This window comes from Scyliorhinus torazame, chromosome 1 (assembly GCF_047496885.1).
Source record: "Scyliorhinus torazame isolate Kashiwa2021f chromosome 1, sScyTor2.1, whole genome shotgun sequence".
Taxonomy (NCBI): domain Eukaryota; kingdom Metazoa; phylum Chordata; class Chondrichthyes; order Carcharhiniformes; family Scyliorhinidae; genus Scyliorhinus; species Scyliorhinus torazame.
The window spans coordinates 274,633,388-274,659,699 of NC_092707.1; the positions used below are offsets into that span (position 1 = coordinate 274,633,388).

The following is a 26,312-nucleotide window of genomic DNA, read 5'->3' on the forward strand; positions in this document are numbered from 1 at the left end:
TTATGGAAAATGGCAGGAAAATGTTAACTTAAACACACAAGGGTTTGTTCACAGCACCTTCAAGAGAAGAATTCTACATATGCTGACCCCGTGTAATGCAATACGTGAATACTGGAAGGAGGCCAGCTTCTTAATCCAGTTTCAGTCATTGCTTCTAATATATCCTTTTAAATAGAATGTATGATCACTTAATGCAGCAGCCACAAAGTAATTGTTTCCATTTTAAATCAATGAGATGTTCTATCGGGCGGCATCATAGCACAGTGGTTAGCACTGTTGCTTCATAGCACAGGTCCCAGGTTCGATTCCCAGCTTGGATCACTGTCTGTACAGAGTCTGCACGTTCGCCCAGTGTCTGCGTGGGTTTTCTCCGGGTGCTCCGGTTTCCTCCCACAAGTCCTGAGATGTGCTGTTAGGTAATTTGGACATTCTGAATTCTCCCTCAGTGTACCCAAACAGGTGCTGGAGTGTGGCGACTAGGGGGTTTTCCAAAGTAACTTAATTGCAGTAATAATGTAAGCCTACTTGTGACAATAATGAAGATTATTAAAAGGCTGTTCTGCCTCCAAAATGTCCCAAAGTCCCAGGATCCTTCCTCCACCGATACCAGATCCGTTGATGCGTCACCATGGTCTGAGAGCCTCCCTGGCTAATGCTCTGGAACCTTGGTGCTCCCAGGCTCTTAATTCAGAGACTCCATTCCAGATCTTTCAAGTGCTCCAAATACGTCACCCACTGTTGATATGTCAGTGTCCCTGATAATATGAATAGCTGAACAGCTCTACTCCTTTAAATCTGAAACTATTGCAATGGGTGATGTGCTAGCATCATGCAATAACACATGGTGTTACATCCATGTTATAAAGCAACACATCTGATTCACCATGGAAACAATTTACTGTCGTTCCAAATCAACTGCTATACTTCTGACATGCCAAATATTGTAGACTAATTCATATTTTTTGGAATAGATTAATGTTCCTGTCCCTGTATATCACTGTATCTGTGACTAAAGTACTGATTCATAGCACAACTAAAAGAATGAATCGCTTTAATTTTATACTATAGTTTTGAAGAGTCTGGCATTAGGCACGGCAGCACAGTGGTTAGCACTGTTGCTTCACAGCGCCAGGGACCCAGGTTCGATTCCTGGCTTGGGTCACTGTCTGTGCGGAGTCTGCATGTTCTCCCTGTGTCTGCGTGGGTTTTCTCCAGGTGCTCCATTTTCCTCCCACAAGTCCTGAAAGATGTGCTTGTTTTTTTTTTTTTAAATAATATTTTATTGAAAATTTTTGGTCAACCAACACAGTACATTGTGCATCCTTTACACAACATTATAACAATACAGATAATAATGACCTTTTTTATTTAAACAAGAACAAAAGAAAACAACAACAAATAAATAAATATTAAATAACAAAAATAAAAACTAGCCCTAATTGGCAACTGCCTTGTCTCAGGCCACCCCCCCCCCCCCCCCCCCACCCCCCACCCCCCAAGTTCTGGGCTGCTGCTGCTGCCTTCTTTGTTCTCCCCTATCTATCTTTCCGCAAGATATTCGACGAACGGTTGCCACCGCCTTGTAAACCCTTGAGCCGACCCCCTTAGGACGAACTTAATCCGCTCTAACTTTATGAACCCCGCCATATCATTTATCCAGGTCTCCACCCCCGGGGGCTTGGCTTCTTTCCACATTAGCAATATTCTGCGCCGGGCTACTAGGGACGCAAAGGCCAAAACATCGGCCTCTTTCGCCTCCTGCACTCCCGGCTCTTGTGCAACCCCAAATATAGCCAACCCCCAGCTTGGTTCGACCCGGACTCCTACTACTTTCGAAAGCACCTTTGTCACCCCCATCCAAAACCCCTGTAGTGCCGGGCATGACCAAAACATATGGGTATGATTCGCTGGGCTTCTCGAGCACCTCGCACACCTATCCTCCACCCCAAAAAATTTACTGAGCCGTGTTCCAGTCATATGTGCCCTGTGTAATACCTTAAACTGAATCAGGCTTAGCCTGGCGCACGAGGACGACGAGTTTACCCTGTTTAGGGCATCTGCCCACATCCCCTCCTCAATCTCCTCCCCTAGCTCTTCTTCCCATTTCCCTTTTAGTTCGTCCATCATAGTCTCCCCTTCGTCTCTCAATTCCCTATATATATCCGACACCTTACCGTCCCCCACCCATTTCTTTGAGATGACTCTGTCCTGCACCTCTTGTGTCGGGAGCTGCGGGAATTCCCTCACCTGCTGCCTCGCAAAAGCCCTCAATTGCATGTACCTGAATGCATTCCCTTGGGGCAACCCATATTTCTCGGTCAGCGCTCCCAGACTCGCAAACTTCCCATCCACAAATAGATCTTTCAATTGCGTTATACCTGCTCTTTGCCACATTCCATATCCCCCATCCATTCCCCCCGGGGCAAACCTATGGTTGTTTCTTATCGGGGACCCCCCCAGTGCTCCGGTCTTTCCCCTATGTCGTCTCCACTGTCCCCAAATCTTCAGTGTAGCTACCACCACCGGACTCGTGGTATAGTTCCTTGGTGAGAACGGCAATGGGGCTGTCACCATAGCCTGCAGGCTGGTCCCCCTACAGGACGCCCTCTCTAATCTCTTCCACGCCGCTCCTTCCTCCTCTCCCATCCACTTACTCACCATTGAAATATTAGCGGCCCAATAATACTCACTTAGGCTCGGTAGTGCCAGCCCCCCCCTATCCCTACTACGCTGTAAGAATCCCTTCCTCACTCTCGGAGTCTTCCCGGCCCAAACAAAACCCATAATACTCTTTTCTATCCTTTTGAAAAAAGCCTTCGTGATCACCACCGGGAGACACTGAAACACAAAAAGGAATCTCGGGAGGACCACCATCTTAACTGCCTGCACCCTCCCTGCCATTGACAATGCTACCATGTCCCATCTCTTGAAATCTTCCTCCATCTGTTCCACCAACCGCGTCAAATTTAGCCTGTGCAATGTGCCCCAATTCTTAGCTATCTGGATCCCCAGGTAACGAAAGTCTCTTGTTACCTTCCTCAACGGTAGGTCTTCTATTTCTCTACTCTGCTCCCCTGGATGCACCACAAACAGCTCACTCTTTCCCATGTTCAATTTATACCCTGAAAAATCCCCAAACTCCCCAAGTATCCGCATTATTTCTGGCATCCCCTCCGCTGGATCCGCCACATATAGTAGCAGATCATCCGCATATAAAGATACCCGGTGTTCTTCTCCTCCCCTAAGTATTCCCCTCCATCCCTTGGAACCTCTCAGCGCTATCGCCAGGGGCTCAATCGCCAGTGCAAACAGTAATGGGGACAGAGGACATCCCTGCCTTGTCCCTCTGTGGAGCCGAAAATATGCCGATCCCCGTCCATTCGTGACCACACTCGCCACTGGGGCCCTATACAACAGCTGCACCCATCTAACATACCCCTCTCCGAACCCAAATCTCCTCAACACCTCCCACAGATAATCCCACTCCACTCTATCAAATGCTTTCTCGGCATCCATCGCCACTACTATCTCCGTTTCACCCTCTGGTGGGGCCATCATCATTACGCCTAACAACCTCCGTATGTTCGTGTTCAGCTGTCTCCCCTTCACAAACCCAGTTTGGTCTTCATGAACCACCCCCGGGACACATTCCTCTATTCTCATTGCCATTACCTTGGCCAAGACCTTGGCATCTACATTGAGGAGGGAGATTGGTCTGTAGGACCCGCATTGTAGCGGATCCTTTTCCTTCTTTAAAAGAAGCGATATCGTTGCTTCTGACATAGTCGGGGGCAGTTGTCCCCTTTCCTTTGCCTCGTTGAAGGTCCTCGTCAGTAGCGGGGCGAGCAAGTCCAAATATTTTCTGTAAAATTCAACTGGGAATCCGTCCGGTCCCGGGGCCTTTCCCGTCTGCATGTTCCTAATTCCTTTCACCACTTCTTCTACCGTGATCTGTGCTCCCAATCCCATCCTTTCCTGCTCTTCCACCTTGGGAATTTCCAGCCGATCCAAAAACTCCATCATTCTCTCCCTCCCATCCGGGGGTTGAGCTTCATACAATTTTTTATAAAATGTCTTGAACACTTCATTCACTCTCTCCGCTCCCCGCTCCGTCTCTCCATCTTCGTCTCTCACCCCCCCTATTTCCCTCGCTGCTCCCCTTTTCCTCAATTGGTGTGCCAGCAATCTGCTCGCCTTCTCTCCATATTCATACTGTACACCCTGCGCCTTCCTCCATTGTGCCTCTGCAGTGCCTGTGGTCAGCAAGTCAAATTCCACATGCAGCCTTTGCCTTTCCCTATACAGTCCCTCCTCCGGTGCTTCCGCATACTGTCTGTCCACCCTCAAAAGTTCTTGCAACAACCGCTCCCGTTCCTTACTCTCCTGCTTCCCTTTATGTGTCCTTATTGATATCAGCTCCCCCCTAACCACCGCCTTCAACGCCTCCCAGACCACTCCCACCTGAACCTCCCCATTGTCATTGAGTTCCAAGTACTTTTCAATGCATCCCCTCACCCTTAAGCACACCCCCTCATCCGCCATTAGTCCCATATCCATTCTCCAGGGTGGACGCCCTCTTGTTTCCTCCCCTATCTCCAAGTCTACCCAGTGTGGGGCATGATCCGAAATGGCTATAGCCGTATATTCCGTTCCCCTCACCCTCGGGATCAATGCCCTACCCAACACAAAAAAGTCTATGCGTGAATAGACTTTATGGACATAGGAGAAAAACGAGAACTCCTTACTCCTAGGTCTACTGAATCTCCACGGGTCCACCCCTCCCATCTGCTCCATAAAATCCTTAAGCACCATGGCTGCTGCCGGCCTCCTACCAGTCCTGGACTTCGACCTATCCAGCCTTGGTTCCAACACCGTGTTAAAGTCTCCCCCCATTATCAGCTTTCCGGTCTCTAGGTCTGGGATGCGTCCTAGCATTCGCCTCATAAAATTGGCATCGTCCCAATTCGGGGCATACACGTTTACCAACACCACCATCTCTCCCTGTAATTTGCCACTCACCATCACGTATCTGCCCCCGTTATCCGCCACTATAGTCTTTGCCTCGAACATTACCCGCTTCCCCACTAATATAGCCACCCCCCTGTTTTTCGCATCCAGCCCCGAATGGAACACCTGCCCTACCCATCCTTTGCGCAACCTAACCTGATCTATCAGTTTCAGGTGCGTTTCCTGTAACATGACCACATCTGCTTTAAGTTTCTTAAGGTGTGCGAGTACTCGTGCCCTCTTTATCGGCCCGTTAAGCCCCCTCACGTTCCACGTGATCAGCCGAGTTGGGGGGCTTCCCCCCCCCCCCCCCTTGCCGGTTAGCCATCATCTTTTTCCAGCTTCTCGCCCAGTTCCCACGCGGCTGTATTTCTCCCAGACGGTGCCCCCCCGCCCATCCTTTCCCGCACCCACTCCCCCCTTTCCCCAGCAGCAGCAACCCAGTAATTCCCCCCTCCCCCCCCCCCGCTAGACCCCCCGCTAGCGTAATTACTCCCCCCATGTTGCTCCCAGAAGTCAGCAAACTCTGGCTGACCTCGGCTTCCCCCCGTGATCACGGCTCGCCCCGTGCGGTGCCCCCTCCTTCCTGCTTCTCTATTCCCGCCATAATTATCATAGCGCGGGAACCAAGCCCGCGCCTCTCCCTCGGCCCCGCCTCCCATGGCCAACGCCCCATCTCCTCTCCCTCCCCACCTCCCCCCATCACCACCTGTGGGAGAAAGAAAAGTTACCATACCGCAGGATTAATCATACAATACAATCCCTCTTCGCCCCCCCCCCCCCCCCCCACTCGTCCCACCACTTTGTCCAAACGTTCATTTTCGTAGTCCAATCATTCCAATTTTTCTTCTACAATAAAAGTCCACGCTTCATCCGCCGTCTCAAAGTAGTGGTGCCTCCCTTGATATGTGACCCACAGTCTTGCCGGTTGCAGCATTCCAAACTTTATCTTTTTTTTGTGAAGTACCGCTTTGGCCCGATTAAAGCTCGCCCTCCTTCTCGCCACCTCCGCACTCCAATCTTGATAGACGCGGATCACCGCGTTCTCCCATTTACTACACCGAGTTTTCTTCGCCCATCTAAGGACCATTTCTCTATCCTTAAAACGGAGAAATCTCACCACTATGGCTCTGGGAGCTTCTCCTGCTCTCGGTCCTCGCACCATAACTCGGTATGCTCCCTCCACCTCCAACGGACCCGTCGGGGCCTCCACTCCCATTAACGAGTGCAGCATCGTGCTCACATATGCCCCGACGTCCGCCCCCTCCACACCTTCAGGAAGGCCAAGAATCCTCAAGTTGTTCCTCCTTGCGTTATTTTCCAGTGCCTCCAACCTCTCCACAGATCGTTTCTGGTGTGCCTCCTGTATCTCCGACTTCACCACCAGGCCCTGTATATCGTTTTCATTCTCAGCTGCTTTCGCCTTCACGACCCGAAGCTCCTGCTCCTGGGTCTTTTGTTCCTCTTTCAGCCCTTCAATCGCCTGTAATATCGGGGCCAACAACTCTTTCTTCATTTCCTTTTTTATCTCCTCCACGCAGCGTTTCAAAAACTCTTGTTGTTCAGGGCCCCATATGAAACTGCCACCTTCCGACGCCATCTTGGTTTCTGCTTGCCTTCCTTGCCGTTGTTCCAAAGGATCCGCTGCAATCCGGCCACTTTCCTCTCCTTTTTCCATCCGTGTCCAGGGGGAACACCCTTCTGGTTTACCGCACGGTGTTTTCAGCCGTTAAAATTGCCGTTGGGGCTCCTATCAAGAGCCCAAAAGTCCGTTTCACAGGGAGCTGCCGAAACGTGCGACTCAGCTGGTCATCGCCGCACCCGGAAGTCGAAAGATGTGCTTGTTAGGTGAATTGAGCATTCGGAATTCTCCCTCTGTGTACCTGAGTAGGCGCAGAGTGTGGCGGCTCAGGGATTTTCACAGTAACTTCATTACAGTATTAATGCAAGCCTATTTGTGGCACTAATAAAGGTTATTATTAGGAATATTTCAACCCTTCAACATGCCAGGTGATTTAGAATTATTTCAAACCTCCCACAGGTTAGACAATCATTTGCTGCAGAAGCTGAAAGCATATTTTCACACCAAAGTGAATCTGTAGCTTCTCTCCTACATTCAGTGAGCCACCTGGCATGCAGGTATAAGCTCCCATATTGGCACCAAGGACTGGCATCTGAAACTACTGTCAAATCCGTTACGCATAAAAATAGGTGGCCTGACGCCTGTTTGAGACCCCTTGCCGAAACTAGCTGCCGCCAAGCTGTCTGAATTGAAGATGACCAGGTCACCAGTGCTGACCTACAAATGAAAGTCTGGCAGCATGTGGCACTTGCGTATATTACTCAAATGACCTGAGAACAAGTGATGATTCCTTCATCTCAAGGAAGCTTATAGGATAATCCAACACAACAGTACCATTTATCAGGTGTATGCTCGAAATACATGCCCCCATCAAGCTCTTCCAGTTACTGCTGAGTCATGTCAATTCCTCACATGAACCGTAGTTCAATCAGTTTCCCATATTTATTATACATTCAAGTTACAAATTAAAATGCATATCTTCAAAAGGTGCTTGTACATGATTGATAGTAACACAAGCTAGCTGCAACACACTTGATGGGTTTGCAGGTTGGGCATTTATCTGTCACAGTTCATGCAGTCCTGCAACTTGCAATATTTGATGACCAGCTCTCTTTTTTTAAAAATACATGCAGTGCGTACAATTGCAGAAAACCTTTCGCTGCTTAATATAAAAACTACATGGTCAATGCATGTATACCCCTAAAAAGACATGGTGGATGATTAATGCAATAGAATTCTCTCCTGGCACAGTAGCAAGTTGAACAGAAATGTGACAATTATCTATAAGGAATAGGAACAGTACAGCAAATTGGGAGGAAATGGAAGTGTCACAGTGAATCACTATGATTTCCTATAACATAATTAGTGTTCCAGCAAATCAAGGCAAATTCTAAGAAATTAGCGCATCATACTGAATAGCTCCAAGAAACAGACATCATTTCAAATTTTCTGCAAGAATTGAGTGTGACTGCAAGTGCACCGGATCCGATATTGCTCAAGTAATATTTTAAAATGTACCTACCAATTGGTAAATATTATCTTTATTCAAAACCCCAAATGCTTCTGCACAAAAAAGACCAGATAACTACTTAAAATAAGAAATGAATCATGGAAGATGGAAACATTTGGTGGAATGTGAAATGTTTCTGACTAATTGCCAGTTCAATTTACTTCAAAAAAATACTGGCAGAGATCCAACGATTATTATGGTGTGTCAGAAGATACAGAAAGTTCAGTGACTGATAATTGCTCTCCTGTGGCATTGCTCATGGAAAATAAATTCTCTTCCTAAAACTGTCAATATTTCTGTCCCATTCTCTTAATTCTTTGCCACCCTCTTTTACATTCAGCATGCATGCCATCTTTAGCTGTCTTCAGATATCACATTTCCTATGTTGCTCTGAAATAAATGTTCTTTCACTGATCTATTAAACTTCTATCTCTTCATATTATTTTTCTAAATGTTTTTTATTGGGTTTTTGAACAAAGTATATTTACCGTTATGTCCACAGAATAATATATATGAAGAGAAGAAAACACACAAGAAAGAAAAAAAACTGGTAGGGTACTATGCACTAGCTAAACAACAGCAACTCTGTACAATTGGCGATATTATTTTTACACATAAGAAGCATCTGTTTGTGGGGAGGGTGGAAACTGAGGAGGTACATATACATTTGGATGCCGGAGAAACAATTACATTGGCTTTTGTCCAATACAGAGAGGGCAATACGCAAATGGATCCGGTGTTTCATGTTTTTTTTAAGGCAAACACGGTGGAAATGGAGGCCAGAAGTCACAAGCACTGATGTAGGGAAGGTGGAGTCTGATGTGTTGGGTGCTCTGGATCCATGGAACACATACAGGCCACCAACACTTAAAATAGTGCAACACTATTTTATTAAGTTAGAAACTGTTGAACATAATATCACTGTGGGTTAACACGATGTTAGATTAAACTAAAGACCTATGCCTGTCCAAACCAGTCTATGCACTCAGCACATGGTGAGGATCTGTGCTGTAAGCTCTGTCCTTGTAGGAGGCTGCATCCCGAATGAGCGGGAACTCTGATGCCCCCTGTCTTTATAGTGAGTGTGCTCTAACTGGTGATTGGTCTTATTGTTTGCTTCGGAGACACCCTGTTTTTTGTAACGATACCGATTCGAAAAGGTGCCTTCGGGTCCTCGGTGTCAATATCGGGTAGTAGGTCCGCATCGGACTCGGTGACAGTGGATTGAATGGCCCGGACATTCCTGCGAGGCTGGCCGGAGCAATACGAATTGGCAGGCTGAGCTAATCTGCATAAAGCAGCATAGTGGCCAAGTTTGCCACATCACAGGCATTGTCGGGATTTGGCAGGGCATTATCGCTTTAAGTGGGCGGAGCCACAGTTGCCGCATGTTGTAGCGTCAGTACGTTCGCTGCGCCACCACGCATGCGCGGTGCAGTCGTACATGGTGCGCGCCTGCGCAGTACGTTCGTCGACGTTGCCGTCCCCTCGTTCGGTGCGCACAAGCACGGGAGTCCGTGAAAAGCGCGCGAAATGGCCGCCCTCATCCAGGCTGAAGCCCTGGAGCTGCTCGACCGCTTGGACCCGTTCTGCCTCGTGGGGACCTTGCCGCGCCGTTTCAGCCGCTTGGATGTGGGAATACCGACTAGTGGCGTGTTCGTGTAGCACACAGGTCTCGATGGCGGTCGCTAGGGTGAGCTGCATTACCTTGAGGAGCTGCTGGCGTAGGGGGTCCGACTGAACACCAAAAACGATCTGGTCGCGTATCATGGAGTCGGAGGTGGGCCCGTAATTACAGGACTGCACAAGGATGCGGAGGTGGGTGAGAAAGGACTGGAAAGGTTCATCCTTACCCTGCAAACGTTGTTGGAATACATAGCACTCAAAATTTTCATTCACCTCTATGTTGCAGTGAGTGTCAAACTTGAGGAGGACCGTCTTGAATTTTGATTTATCTTCATCATCAGCAAAGATGAGAGAATTGAAAATGTGGATGGCATGTTCCCCGGCCGTGGATAGGAAAAGACCGATCTTCTTGGTGTCCGAGGCATCTTCCCGGTCTGTGGCTTCCAGGTAGAGCTGGAAGCGTTGTTTGAATATCTTCCTGTTGGCCCCCAGGTTACCGGTGATGCGGAGCGGCGGCGGCGGGCGGACGCTGTCCATTTTGCAGGATGTCTGTATGCTGGTGGAAGACAGATCACTTGCAGGTAGGTCTAAGAAGTTCTAATATCCCTCAACTTCTGGTATCATGATGTGTTGGGTGCTCTGGATCCGTGGAACACAGACAGCCACCAACACTTAAAAATAGTGCAACACTATTTTATTAAGTTAGAAACTGTTGAACATACTTTCACTGTGGGTTAACATGATGTTAGATTAAACTAAAGACCTATGCCTGTCCGAACCAGTCTATGCACTCAGCACATGGTGAGGATCTGTGCTGTAAGCTGTAAGCTCTGTCCTTGTAGGAGGCTGTGTCAAGAGACACATCCTGAGTGAGTGAGACACAGACAGTGAGAATTTGAAACTTGGTAATTTGGTGCAGTGAGGTAACCAGGAAAGGTAAGTGATAAATCTAATTCTGTTGTTTTTCAGTTAAAAGTGCAGTGTAGATTAGTGTCTGATTGGCTGAAGCTGCCCCCACCCTAATTGCTGAGAGGCAGTTATCTGGCAGTCACCTGAGGCTTGTTTAGGGGCACAAAGGTACACATTGTATTCTTCTCATTGAAGTTTAAGTAGTGAGTCATTCTAAAGTCTGTATAAAAGACAGACAGAAAGCATACTTAGTAAGCGTTGCGCTGGTCAAGAGACACAGCTGGAGTGAGAATTTGAAACTTGGTAATTTGGTGCAGTTAGGTAACCACTAAAGGCCAGTGATAAATCTAATTCTGTTTGTTTTCCAGTTAAAAGTGCAGTGTAGATTAGTGTCTGATTGGCTGAAGCTGCCCCCCCCCCCCTAATTGTGTACCTGAACAGTACCCAGAATGTGACGACTTGGGGAGTTTCATAGTAACTTCATTGCAGTGTTAATGTAAGCTTACTTGTGACAATGAAGATTATCATCTCGTCGTGGTGGGACCTGTTGCGAACAGAAAATTTGGTGTTCCAGCCAAAACTCCATTCACTTTTAGCTGCACTGGAAAAACCCAGCCACGAAGGAAGAAGGAAGATTTCAGCCCTTATGATGCAAGGAAGGTCATTGATTAAGCAGCTAAAAATGCTTGGGGGAGCACACTGCCCTGGGGAACTCTGCAACAGAACTCTGCACCTGGGGCTGAGATGACTGACCTTCGTCCGTGCCAGGTATGAATCCAACCAGTGGAGAGTTTTTCCCCCAATTCCCATGGGCTCCAGTTTTGCTGGAGTTCCCTGATACTACTCGGTCAAATGCGGCCTTGCTGTCAATGGCGTTGCTCTAGAGAAGGTGGTGGTGAACCTCCCTCTTGAATCCCATAGGTCCGTGTGATGCAGGTACACCCAAAGTGCTGTTAGGGAGGGAGTTCCAGATTTTTGACACAGAATGAAAGAACGGCAATATAGCTCCAATTAGGATGGTGTGGTTTGAAAGGGATCTTGCAAGTGGTGGGGTTTCCATGTAGCTGCTGCCTCTGTCCTTTTAAGTGGTAGCAGGGGTTGGAAGGACCTGTCAAAGAAGTGCTGGTCTTGTAGATGATACACACCGCTGCCATTTTGCATTGGTTAAGGAAGTAAATGTTTCTCAAGTCTATCAAGTGGGGTGCTTCGTCCTTGATGGTGATGTGTTTTTAGAGTGTGTTGGAGCTGCACTCATCCAGACAAGTGGAGAATATTTCTTCACAATTGTGACTTGTGCCTTGTAGGTGATGGACAGGCTTATAAGAGTCAGGAGGTGAGTTACTCACCAGATAATTCCCAGCCTCTAGCCTACTCTTGTAGCCACAATATTTATAAGACTGGTTCAGTTCAGTTTCTGGTCAATGGTAGCCCCCAGGATGTCAATAATGGGAGATTCAGGTATGCTAATTGTCAAGGGGAGATAGTTAAATTCTCTCTTGTTCGAGGTGGTCATTGTCTGGCACGATTATTAGCTGTTACTCATCATACAAGTCTAAATGTTATCCATATGCAGCACATGTACACAAACTGCTTCAGTATTTGAGGAGCGCGAGTGGTATTGAATACTGTGCAATCACTGGGGTTGGGGAAGATGGATGCTGTAAAGCTCCAGTGTGTAAAGATAATGTTGGAGCCAGCCTTGAATCTCGCTCGATGTCCAAGTCTGGACCAGAAACACGGCAGACACAAAGGCCAGAAAGGCAAAAGAGTAAATTCAGAGGCAGCAATGAAGGGAAAGCAAACAGGAATGTTTAGGCCCCAGAGAAAGGATGAGCCTCTGAGGGAAAGCTTATTGGATTTTCAGCAATTGTTGTGTCATTTTATAGGTAAGCTCTGACATATTTTTTGCAAATTATAAGAGTTTTGGTGTTGTTGTTTTATTAGATATTCTATTTTAATGCGCGTTTGGTTGTTTCAACAAACAACACGGTACCACAAAAAATATTGGAAAAAAACTTTGGATTGATACATTGTGGCAGTTGCTAGTTTCTGGTTGTTAACTTTGGAATTGAAAAGAGCAATTTGATATATGCTTGCATAGTCTTGGTGGCTTGTGATGTGTGCTTTGCCTACTAGGAGAACCATGTGTGCGCAATTCTCAGGTCATCTGAGAATAGCTTCACTCTTCCGTTCCCTCTTACCCTAGCTTCACTTAAAACAGTCAATGGCCAAGCCCCAAACATACATGGATCGGTTTTCTGGAATTTTCTGCATAAACGTTTTGAAAAATTACATAAACCACATTTCTTAAGCATTCCAAATATTTTAAACAAAAAAGTGTTCAAGTAATGAGCTAGAACAGTTGAAAGACAATACAGTTCCTCAGTCCTGACCAGTCGGAAATATTACATGGAAAGTCTTCAATTTCATTGGCCAGCTCAATGGACCAAGATGCACCACCATAACACAAGATGGAAGTGCTCAAAGAAATCACAATAGCATGTAAAACTAAAGAAAATGAGAAATAAAAAAATTATGGCCTGGGAGAGAGGCGCTAAGCATATCAATGTTGCTGACTAGTTTGCTTTTTAGTTCCCCGAGGTTGAAAGGTAACACACAGCAGTAATCTGATGGATCTGTGCGCTGTAAATCTCAGTTGCTGTAAACAGCACCAGGGATGAGAAACTGAACAACACAGAAAGGTGATAAGATTATGTACCGAGCAATAGAAGGAGGTGGTAGTAAGGAACAGTGAAAACATGGCACGTGACAATGTAAGTGGGTGATAGCAAGGTACTAAGCAACAACAAGGGTGGCAACAACCTACTGAGCAACCTGAGAGCAGCCAAGAACCTGATTTATAAACTCAAATTTTCTATTCCCTAATGTGGACATCTGGGTTTGAGATTAAATGAATACCTGGTAAGGACCTGAACAGAGCATTGTCCAGAATTGTGCTAGTAACAGTGCCAAAAGACCAGTTTTGATGGAGGTTATCAATGACGAATTGAAATGCAGATTGAAAAACAGGCTGACTCTACTAAATATGGATAAACGGCCTTAGTGTCAATGATTTTGATAAAGTTCTCTTTTGTAGTACTGTCATCACATATATTCAGGCTGGCCTTCGGCCATATCGCCGGTAATACCCATGGGGAAGCTACAAGGTTCTGCTGTATTTGCTGGAACATCTTAGAGCTGTCTGCTGTTGTACATTTCCCAAAGGAAATAATGATTTATTTTCTGGTTTTGGTTTGTCTCTGTGTATGTATGTGTACGTGTTGTACGTATTCTTGTGTTACATTTGGTTAACACTGATACAATACTTCACCAAAAATGTTCCTCAACAGAAATATTACCCCTATCCCTCACTGTTTTTAAAAGAATTGTCTGACTCTTACAAATATGATAACAGAATTAAAATTAAAGCTGATGAAATATAGTTATGGAAGCATTAGGCAAATAAACATTTTAACATTTATCCTGCCAACAAGCTCCTTTACACAATCCAAAAGCCATGATTAGCTTCATAATGTCAACATAAATAAATGTACCGTATCTATCAAGAGTGAAAGCTGAAAGAAAACACAGGCTAAAATTTATTATACTATTCATGCTCATTTTCCAGGCAAAATAAATCTGCATTATTTTATATTATCCTACCTTAATTTATAGTGTGTTTTTCATTGGTGTTCAAGAAACAGGACTGAAACAAATCATTAAAATACTTTAAAAACACTCAACACTGACAGAGGAACCATTATGAAATACATTATAAATCAGTACAAAAGGGCAGATTATGCCAGTAAAATACTGTTTCAACTGCAAATAATTCAGCCAGACATTATTTAAATACCTCATGTAAATATTTTTTTCCTGTACAAAATACTTACCTCAATATTGCTGGAAAACAGGTATCAACAAAAGAACTTATACAGCTTCCCTACACTGCAGTTCGTCTGCAAAAAAAAAAAATCAGGAATTCCACATGAGACAGTGTGAAACAGAATATGTTGCCTGCCATTTATCTTGATGATCTATGCACCATATTATACCACTGAACACAGTACCTTCCTCACAGTCAAAGCTGCTCTCTCTGGCAACACTACAGCAGTGATGGTCATTTCCAGACAGCAGATTCACGCAATTCCTCAATAAATGAAAGGTTCAGATACAGAATTAGTCAGGTGGTATTAAAGATAGAACCAAATAAGATAAAAGGAAACACACAACAGACATCTGTTTATGTTCTGTTTTTAAAAGAAAAGAACCCACACAATTAGTACAATGCCCTTAACTGGGAGTTCTGGATGCAAATGAATCTGCTACCAAACCAGCTGATGTGTTGGCAGGCTGCATCAAACCAATGTGTGAGAAGCAGTTCAAGGGAGGTCACTCAACACATACCATACAGTCACGGTTGCTTCATGAATTGTGATATCAATGTTTTTGTTTTATTTTGATTTTATTCAAAGTACACAAATATAAACACGACAGCAATTGAGAAGAGCCTGTTTAAATTGGAGTAATTAACTTTCCCCTCTCAGGCAATTTCTCCACTGGATTTCCCCAGACTCTGCAGTATGATGAGATACTGTGGCTGGGAATTAAGCAGCAGATGCAGAATAGAGTTCTATACTGGTATTCTGATTATTCAGCTCCATGGATTAGCGAAACAAACTATGAAAGATCACTTATAATTTTATGCTAAATAAATGCAAGGAAGATTGCGCTTCAGCCATATTTGTTTCTCTTTAACAGAACACTTTCTTGTGGGGGAGGGAAAGGAACAAAAGCTTATATGCTCACTTGCACACGGCATTTTATGTATATGTATTCATGGAATTCAATACAATGAATCTTTCTGTAATAGTTTCATAATTCTGAACATTACAGTGTATTTGGAAAGTTCAGTGAATCATCATTTTGTACAGTCTCAGAAGGACCATGATGTAAATCAAATGGATTTACTTTGGCTACAAAAATATTCATTTTTTTTTCTAGTTGAAAACCTAAGAGCTGGAATCTGCCAATACCAAGCTATGACAAATATGCTGTCTTGTGAGTGAACAACTCATTGTAGCATCTCTCCAGTCAACTTCTCCCTTGGAGAGATTTACTATACAACACAGCAAGCAATTACATAGCTTCTCTCTGTGTGGGGCACTAATCAACAATTTCAAAAGCGTGTGATATAACGGAATGGCTAATTCCTGTTTGGATTGGATTGGATTTGTTTATTGTCACGTGTACCGAGGTACAGTGAAAAGTATTTTTCTGCGAGCAGCTCAACAGATCATTAAGTACATGAAAAGAAAATACATAATAGGGCAACACAAGGTACACAATGTAACTACATAAGCACTGGCATCGGATGAAGCATACAGGGGTGTAGTGTTAATGAGGTCAGTCCATAAGCGGGTCGTTTAAGAGTCTGGTGACAGCGGGGAAGAAGCTGTTTTTGAGTCTGTTTGTGCGTGTTCTCAGATTTCTGTATCTCCTGCCGATGGAAGAAGTTGGAAGAGTGAGTAAGCCGGGTGGGAGGGGTCTTTGATTATGCTGCCCGCTTTCCCCAGGCAGCGGGAGGTGTAGATGGAGTCAATGGATGGGAGGCAGGTTCGCGTGATGGACTGGGCTGTGTTCACGACTCTCTGAAGTTTCTTGTGGTCCTGGGCCAAACAGTTGCCATACCAGGCGGTGATGCAGCAAGGTATGATGCTTTCTATGGTGCATCTGTAAAAGTTGGTAAGAGTTAATGTGGACATGCCAAATTTCCTTAGTTTCCTGAGGAAGTATAGGCATTGTTGCGCTTTCTTGATGGTAGCGTCGACGTGGGTGGACAAGGACAGGTTTCTGGTGATGTGTACCCCTAGAGATTTGAAACTGCTAACCATCTCCACCTCAGCCCCGTTGATGCTGACAGGGGTGTGTACAGTACTTTGCTTCCTGAAGTCAATGACCAGCTCTTTAGTTTTGCTGGCACTGAGGGAGAGATTGTTGTCGCTGCACCACTCCACTAGGTTCGCTATCTCCCACCTGTATTCGGACTCGTCGTTATTCGAGATCCGGCTTACTATGGTCGTATCGTCAACAAACTTACAGATGGAGTTGGAACCAAATTTTGCCACGCAGTCATGTGTGTACAGGGAGTAGAGTAGGGGCTAGGTCCGCAGCCTTGTGGGGCCCCGGTATTGAGGACTATTGTGGAGGAGGTGTTGTTGTTTATTCCTACTGAGTAGGAGGTAATTCAGAGTGAAATGCCCAGAATTGGGGGACAAGTTAGCCTGTTTTATTCCCAAAAGTTCACATGCAGAACAGCAGCAGCAGCTGAATATTTTTTTAAAATAAATTTAGAGTACCCAATTAATTTTTTCCAATTAAGAGGCAATTTAGCATGGCCAATCCACCTAGCCTGCACATCTTTGGGTTGTGGGGGCGAAACCCACGCAAACACGGGGAGAATATGCAAACTCCACACGGACAGTGACCCAGAGCCGGGATTGAACCTGGGATCTCGGCGCCATGAGGCAACAGGGCTAACTCACTGCGCCACCGTGCTGCCCTATCAGCTGAATATTAAGCACATATGACCTACCTGCCTAACTGAATAATAAATTGTGGAAACCCAAAAATCTGCAGAGGTAAAAAATAAACAAAGAATTTTGATAAAAGAGGGAACATAAATATTCCCCAAACATTGTCCAATGCTTATGCAAATACAACTTCTTTAAGACCCATGGTTTTTGAAAACTGTCTTTTTTTGAAAACGTATTTTATTACAAACTTGTATCAAAGCAGGTTACAGCAAGTAAACACCCCTGGAAACATACTTCCCAACAATCAACTATACAGTCTGTACAGATTTTCCCCCTTTTTCACACACCCCTCTCCCCATCACCCACACCCCCAACGACGAATAGCTCCTCAAACACGGTCACAAACATCCCCCACCTTTTCTCAAACTCCCCCGCTGAGCCTCTTAACTCGTACTTTTCCTTCTCTTTTTAAAAAAATATGTTTTATTGAATTTTTTTTCCCAAACAACAATTTTTCCCCTCTTACAAAGCAAACGCAACAATAACAATACAGAAATTTTTAACAATACACAAGTAACAAAACCCCTTTATCTTTGACCTAAACTAAACTAACTCCCCCCCCCCCCCTTTGCTGCTGCTGGTCATCTGTCTTCCCTCTAACATTCCCCTAGGTAGTCGAGAAATGGCTGCCACCGCCTGGTGAACCCTTGAGCCGATCCTCTCAGGGCAAACTTTATCTGCTCCAGTTTAATGAACCCCGCCATATCATTTACCCAGGCCTCCAGTCCGGGGGGTTTCGCCTCCTTCCACATGAGTAGGATCCTGCGCCGGGCTACTAGGGACGCAAAGGCCACAACGTCGGCCTCTTTCGCCTCCTGCACTCCCGGCTCTTCCGCAACTCCAAATAGAGCTAACCCCCAGCCTGGTTTGACCCGGGCCTTCACCACCCGCGAAATCACTCCCGTCACTCCCTTCCAATACCCTTCCACTGCCGGGCACGCCCAAAACATATGTGCGTGGTTTGCCGGGCTCCCGCCACACCTCCCACATTTGTCCTCCACTCCAAAGAACCTGCTCAATCTTGCTCCCGTTATGTGTGCTCTATGTAGCACCTTAAATTGAATCGGGCTAAGCCTGGCGCATGAGGAAGAGGAATTTACCCTGCTTAGGGCATCAGCCCACATACCCTCCTCTATCTCCTCCCCTAGTTCTTCTTCCCACTTTCCTTTTAGTTCGCCCACCGACTCCTCCCCCTCTTCCCTCATCTCTCGGTAAATCTCTGACACCTTGCCCTCTCCGACCCACACCCCTGAAAGCACCCTGTCCTGTATCCCCTGTGTCGGGAGCAACGGAAATTCCCTCACCTGTTGTCTAGTAAACGCCCTCACCTGCATATATCTCAAGAAATTTCCCCGGGGCAACTTATACTTTTCCTCCAATGCTCCCAAGCTCACAAAAGTCTCATCTATAAATAAATCTCCCACCCTCCTAATTCCCAACTGGTACCAGCTCTGAAATCCTCCATCCATTCTTCCTGGGGTGAACCTATGGTTGTTCCTGATTGGGGACCTTACTTTGCCTTCTCTAACCGCAGAAGTTGTACAGGTCACCCAACCAAGCCGCTACCCCCCAGTGGCGATGCCGACCGTCACTCCAGCAAAATACATCGCCGTGCAATCAGAGAGGCGAAGGCCATGACGTCGGCCTTCCTCCTCTCCATGAGCTCCAGCTTCTCTGAAACCCCAAATATCGCCACTAAAGGGTCCGAGTCCACCTCCTCCTCCACTATCCTGGCTAAGACCGCGAACATTCCTGCCCAGAATCTTCCCAATTTTTCACAACCCCAAAACTTATGCGCGTGACTCACTGGCCCCCGCTCACACCTCTCACTCATCTGCTACCCCGTGAAAGAACTCTCATTCTCACCAGCTTAAACTGTATCAGGTTCATCCTTGCACAAGAGGAGGTCCTGTTTACCCTTCGCAGTGCCTCACTCAATACTCCCCAATTCTTCTCCATTCCCAACTCCGCTTCCCATTTCTCCTTGATCTTCACCACCCGCTCACCACCTTGCTCCCCCAGCCACCTATATATATCCCCAATTTTTCCCTCCCCTTCCACATCCAGAAGCAGCAGTCGCTCCAGCTGGGTGTATCCCAGCAACCTAGAGAACCCCCGGCTTAAAACCATGATTCTCGCACAGCGGCGTTAGCATCAACATCTCTTCCATCTTAAAATGTCTGCTCAGCTGATTCCATATCTTCACCGTGGACTGCACCACTGGGCTCCTTGAATACCTACTCTGAGCCATTGGCAATGCTGCCGTCACCATAGCCCTCAAACTAGACCCCTTACAAGACTCCTTCTCCATCCTAACCCACACAACCCCTTCTCCTTCCCACCACCGCTGCACCTTGTCCGCATTCACCTCCCAACAATAATGAAGCAAGTTCGGCAACGCCCCCCCCCCCCCCCCCCCCCCCCACGCTGCCTCTGCCGCTGTAGCAGGCTCCTCCCCATCCTCAGCATCTTCCCCGCCCATACAAAGTCCGAGATGATCATGTTCACTTTCCGAAAAAAGGCCTTTGGTATAAAGATCGGGAGAGCCTGACAGATAAACAAGAACTTTGGCAGAATATTAACCTTCACCACTTGGGCTCTCCCTGCCAACATTAAGTGCAGTGTATCCCACCTCCTAAGATCCTTCCTGGCCTTCTCCACCAGCTTCATTAAGTTCCACTTTTATGGAGCCCCGTCCATTCCCTCGCTACCTGAATCCCCAAATACCTAAACCTATCCCTAGCTACCGTAAATGGCATCCCCCCCCTAAATTAGCCCACTGTGCCAGTTCATTCACCGGGAATACCTCGCTTTTCCCTACATTTTAGCTTATACCCCGAGAACCCTCCAAACCTCCCCAACAGGCCCCTAATCCTTCCCATACTTTCCAACGGCTCCGAAACATACAGCAAGAGGTCATCGGCATAGAGCGCACCCGATGCTCCCTCTGTCCCCTCATTATCCCCTGTCACTCTGCTGGCCCCCTGAGAGCCATCGCCAATGGCTCTATGGCCAGTGCAAACAGCAGCAGCGACAGTGGGCACCCCTGCCTTGTACCCCTGTGTAAGTCAAAGCTTTGCAAGCTCATATCATTTGTCCTCACCCTCGCTCTTGGCACCACATACAGCAACCGCACCCATGCCACCAATCTCGGCCCAAACCCAAACCTTCCCAAAGCTTCGAACAAGTACCGCCACTCCACCCGATGAAATGCCTTCTCTGCGTCCATGGACACCACCACTTCTGGTACCAGAGCCCCCGACGGATTCATCACCACATTCAACAGCCGTCTTATATTACTCGCGAGCTGCCTGCCCTTCACGAAGCCTGGTTGATCTTCTGCAACCACCCCCGGGACACAGTCCTCCATCCTCCCCACCAACAACTTAGCCAATACTTTCACATCCATGTTCAATAGTGATATGGGTCTATACGACCCACATTCCACCGGATCCTTCCTTTTCTTTGGGATTAGTGTGATTACTGCCTGCTTCATCGTCTCCGGCAGCTCTACCTTCTCCAGTGTTTCATTAAACACCCCCAACAGATGTGGTGCCAGGTCCGCCGCAAATTCCTTATAAAATTCTGCTGGGTACCCATCCGGCCCAGGGGCCTTCCCCAACTACATACCCCTGATACTATCCAGCACCTCCCTCAGCCCCAGGGGCTCCTCCAACGCCTGCCCCTTTGCTTCCTCCACCTGGTCTAATTCCAGCTCGTCCAGAAACCGCCCCATGTCCCCCTCCCCTCCCCCTGGAACCACCTCATGAAGTCTCTGGTAATACTCTCTAAATGCCTCATTTATCTTCCCTGGCTCCGACACCACATCCCCAGCCCCAGTCCGTATCTTCAATATTTCCCTGGACGCAGCCTGCTTCCTCAGCTGGTGCACCAGCATGCAGCTCGCCTTCTACCCAGACTCATATTGCACCCCTCTTGCCCTACGCAGTTGCCCTACCGCCCTCCCCGTTGTCAGCCAATCAAACTGCCCCTGCAACTTTTTCCTCCTCACCAATCCCTCCACGGTGGGCACCCTCGAATATTCCCTGTTCACCTCCACTATCTCGCTCACTAGACAGTCATGTTTCGCCCTCCTTTCCTTATCCGCATGAACCATAAATAAAATAATTTCTCCCCGGACCACTGCCTTCAGTGCTTCCCAAAAAATGCCCGCCGACACATTCCCATTCTGATTCAACTCCAAATAATCCCTAATCGGCAACCGCACCTTATCACAAAAATCTCCATCCGCCAACAACCCTGAGTCAAACCTCCATGCCTGCCTCTGCTCTCATCCTGTTCTAAACCGAGATCTCCAGCCAGTGGGGTGCATGGTCCGAGATAAGTATCCCCGCATACTCTGCCCCCTCCACCCCACCCAAAATCTCCAGACTCACTACAAAGTAGTCAATCCTTGAATACACCTTATGGACATGTGAAAAGAAGGAATACTCCCTTCCCCCTGGGTTCTGAAAATGCCATGGGTCCACCATTCCCATTCTCTCCATAAAGCCCCCCAGCTCCCTCGCTATTTGTACTCTACCCATCGACCTGGGGCTCGACCTATCCACCCTCGGCTCTAGGACACAGTTAAAATTTCCTCCCATGATCAACTGGTGCATGGCCAAATCCGGGATTGCTGCCAGCAACCCCCTCATAAAACCCACATCATACCAATTTGGAGCATACACATTTACCAACACTACCGGTGCCCCTTCCAATACCCCACTCACAATCACATATCTCCCACCTGGATCCCTCACCTCCTTCGCACTTACAAATCCCATTTCTTTGCTCACTAAAATCGCCACTCCCCTCGATTTCAAACAAACCCCCGAGTGAAAAACCTGCCCGACCCACCCCTTCCTTAACTTAACCTGGTCCTTCACACGGAGGTGAGTCTCCTGCAGAAAGACAAGCCCCGCTTTCAAGCTCCTGAGGCGCGCAAACACCCGTGACCTTTTAATCGTCCCATTCAGTCCCCGGATGTTCCACGTTACCAACCTTACCGAAGGCTTGCGCCTCCAATTCCCTCTACCGTCTGTTATCTTCGCCACTTAACTCCCACCCACTTAATTCCACCTTATACCTAGCCCATCCCAGATGGCCCCTTTCTCCTCCCTTGACCATGTCATTTCTCACCCCCTGCCACGTCGCAGAAACCTTCCCCCCCCCCCCCCCCACTTCCCCTCTGCCTCCTCCCTCCCGGCCACAACCTCTTGGCCTTCTCCACCACCACCTCACTTCCGTTCACCAGCATAACCTGCTAGCGCAGCTGCCCCTTCCCAAAGGCACTTCCTGATGACCTCCCGTTCCCTCTCCCCCCCCCCAACTCCTCAGCTTAAGGAAGAAGGATCCCTGCTGACCTTACCCTCCTCCACCCAAACAAGGACTTCTCCTGAACTCCAGGCAGCCATCTCCAAAAGCAAACAAACAAATGTTAAACACAAACAGTCCCATAAAACAGGAGGGGGATGGGAACATCCATTCCCACAAACTTTTCACCCTAACTCCTTACAATCTCAACATTGAACAGCAAACCTCCCCCCCCCCCCCCCCCCTCAAAAAAAGGCAAAAATCCTCCATTCCCTCCACCCACTTCAAACATGCTCCCAACCATTACAAAGTGCCAGCACCCTGGTTCCCAAGCATTGTCCACTCAGTTCTCCCCCAGTTTATGCTCGGCCGCTTCTGGGGTCTTGAAATAATACTCCCGGCCTCCGAACGTCACCCATAATTTCACCAGGTAGAGCACCCCAAACCTGATCTGCCGCCGGTACAGCACCGCCGTGGCCTTGTTGAAACCTGTCTGCCGTTTTGCCAACTCGGCTCCGATGTCCTGATAAATTTGGATGTTATTTCCCTCCCAGTCGTAGGTACCCGTCTCCCTGGCACACCGTAGAATTTTCTCTTTCTCCACAAGTTAATAAAGTCTCACGATCACCGCCCGCAGCGGCTCCCCAGCTCTAGACTTCTGCCGCAGGGACCTATGTGCTCGGTCCACTTCAGGCGCCTTATCTAGCACCCCTTCTGCCACCAGCCCCGCCAGCACCTTCGAGACGTACCTCGTGGCACTCAACACCTTCCACTCCTTCAGGCAGGCCAACTATTTGCAGGTTTTTTCTTCTCGAGGTATTCTCCTGCTCCTCCACCTTTGCCCTCAATGTTTTACAGAGGTCTCCTAGGAGCCCCACCTCCGGCTCCAGAGCCACTACCGTATCACTGTGGTCCGAGATCACTCCTGCGATCTCCCAAATCTGTGACCCTTGCACCTCCAAACACCTCTCTCCACCCATTCCAGAGAACTCTTCAGGGGTGCCACAGCTTCTGCAATGGTCTTTGCATGATCTTCACACATTTCTTTCCTCGGTTTATGGAATTCCTCCTTGATAAAAGCCATCAATTCCTGTATTTGGGGCTTTCTAGCTTGCCCCTCCCCCGCCTGCATGTTGGAAGAGACCGTCTGTGCAGCACAAGACTGTTTCAACTTTCCAGCCAAATCTCTCAGTTTTCTGCTGGGTCTGGTGGTCAGAAGACATACCACTCCGGGGTAAACTACTCCTCTAACATTCACCTCTGCTTTTCATCAAAATTCCACCCAGTTCCGTGTAAAAAGAGCCATTCAGCCCATCGAGTCTGCACCAACCCTCCGAAAGAGCACCCTAAAGTAAGGAAAATTCCCCATCTAACCTTTGGACACTAAGAGGAAATTTAGCATGGCCAATCAACCTAACCTCCACATCTTTGGACTGTGGGAGGAAACTGGAGCACCCGGAGGAAACCCACACAGACATGGGGAGAACATACAAACACCACATAGTAATCAAAAATTGGCGTAATATCCTTCATGGGACCAACTGGGTGGGAATGCTCATCTTCCCCATGCTTCTTGCGGAGTACGAGCTACCCCGCTAGGGGCAGGGCATCTCAATTACTCAGTATATATAAAGTCTGCCAAAAGGCACCGACCAGAAGGAACCTGGTAGGGGTCTACCGGGAAGTGTATATATTTTGTTTGTAAATAAAACTGTTATTATTTTTACACGGTGTGGACTCCCTGTGCCCTTATTAAAATCAGAATCGAACCCGGGTCCCCGGCGTTGTCAGGCAACAGTGCTAACCACTGTGCCATTGTGCTACCTAAAACTTTTAATGCCAGATTTTTATCAAATTCCAAATTTCGCCATTTGACGTGGTGGGATTTGAACCCAGCTCCCCAGAGGATTGTGCTGTCACTTTGCGTTGTTAAGCCAGTGACATGGCTGAATTTTATTTTCTTAATTTTGCAGGATGTGGCTTTTGCTGGCTAGGCCAGCATTTATTGCCATTCAGAAGGTGGTAGTGAGCTGCCTTCATGAACCGTTGCAGTCCCTGAGGTGAAGGTTCATCACAGTGCAGTTAGGGAGGGAATTCCAGGATTTTGACCCAGCGAAAGTGAAGGAACAACAATATATTTCCAAATCAGGATGGTGAATGCCTTGGAGAGAAGTCTCCAGGTGGTGGTGTTCCTAGATATCTGCTGCTCTTCCCTCATCCATCTAGTTGGTAGCATTCATGGGTTTGGAAGGTGCTGCCTAAAGAATCTTGGTGAGGTTCTGCAGAGCATCTTGTAGATGGTAAACACTACTGCTACTGTTCGTCAGCAGTGGAAGGAGAGACTGTTTGTAGAAGGGGGCAGCAATCATGCAGACTGCTTTGTCCTGGATGATGCTGAGTTTCTTGAGTGTTGTTCGAGCAGCACTCATCCAGGCAAGTGGAGTTTATTCCATTACACTGCTGACTTGCGCTTTGTAGATGGTAGGTATGCTTTGCGGGGGTAGGGGGGTTTCAGCAGGACTCCTAGCCCTTAGCCTGTTCTGTAACCATGCTATTTATATGGCTAGTCCAGTTCAGTTTCTGATCGATGGTAACTCCCAGGATGTTGATAGTGGGGGATTCAGCGACAATAATGTCACTGACTGTCAAGGGCCAATGGTTAGATCCTCTCAATAATAATAATCTATATTATTGTCGCAAGGAAGCTTACATTAACGTTGCAATGAAGTCACTGTGAAAATTCCCTAGTCACCACATTCCAGTGTCCGTTCGGGTACAAGGAAGGAGAATTCAGAATGTCCAAATTACTTAACAGCACGTCTTTCGGGGCTTTCTGGCAGGTTATTTTATAATTGCAAGTGAAGTTGATGTATTTTTATTTATTTTATGCTCATTGAAAATGTATACGTAACATACCTCCAATTGTGGAATGGAAAAGCATTTTAACGTTTACAATACTTAATGAACTTTAAAACATTTTCTGCATTTGTAGCAGTGTTGTAATCCCATTAAATCAAGTCTTGAATTACAGCATTTTACCAGATCAATATGTCATGGTGTATCAGCGCGTCAGTTCAGTTGTAGCTCTCTCTCACTTCTCAGCCAGAAGGTCACATTAAGTCTTAAACATGTAAACCCAGCTGACATTCCAGTGCAGCATCGAGATGATGACTTTTACTTGAGCTGGTTTAGCACAGGGCTAAATCGCTGGCTTTGAAAGCAGACTAAGGCAGGCCAGCAGCACGGTTCAATTCCTGTACCAGCCTCCCCGAACAGGCGACTAGGGGCTTTTCACAGTAACTTCATTGACGCCTACTTGTGACAATAAGTGATTTTCATTTCATTTCATTTTCGTTGAGATATAAAAGCTTAAGTTCACTGCTTAGTTGAATGTAAAATGTCCTGTGGCACTGGTATAAGAGGAGCATGATGACACTTCATGTGCATCCAGTCTGGTCATCATGTCTGATGTGGCACATCAAGTATTACCATGTATCTTAGATATTAATTCACTTGCAAAATTGGGATGCAATTGGCAAATTAACTTCAACACAGGTAAATATAAGGTAGTGCAATGTGGTAGGAAAAATGTGTTATCATTGAAAAAATAAGTGTTGAAGGGGTAGGAGGGTGTGGGAGTACAGATATACAACATAGATGCAGATTAATAAAATAATTAACAATAAGGCAAACAAAGCACCTGCATTCATTCGTATTGAGGGATAGAATTGAAAATCAGCAAAATGATCTCAAATTGTGCAGAACC

At 46.9% G+C, this 26,312-nt stretch overlaps 1 protein-coding gene across 13 annotated transcripts in view; it reads right to left on the bottom strand.

Moving 5' to 3' along the window:
* Nucleotides 1-26,312, bottom strand: part of pak5 (p21 protein (Cdc42/Rac)-activated kinase 5) — a 458,196-nt gene that overhangs the window by 232,462 nt on the left and 199,422 nt on the right. For 3 of the 13 annotated variants that reach the window (XM_072506279.1, XM_072506285.1, XM_072506276.1), the window contains exons 2-3: nucleotides 14,528-14,593; nucleotides 14,298-14,340 (exon numbers count right to left, since the gene is read on the bottom strand). The exons of 5 other annotated variants lie outside the window; for them this stretch is intronic. The gene's annotated coding sequence lies outside the window, so the exon portion shown is untranslated. Of the gene's footprint in view, nucleotides 1-14,297; nucleotides 14,341-14,527; nucleotides 14,594-14,704; nucleotides 14,872-26,312 lie in introns of those variants that run through there. 5 more of the 13 variants (XM_072506321.1, XM_072506307.1, XM_072506298.1 and 2 more) reach the window with 3 other exon arrangements.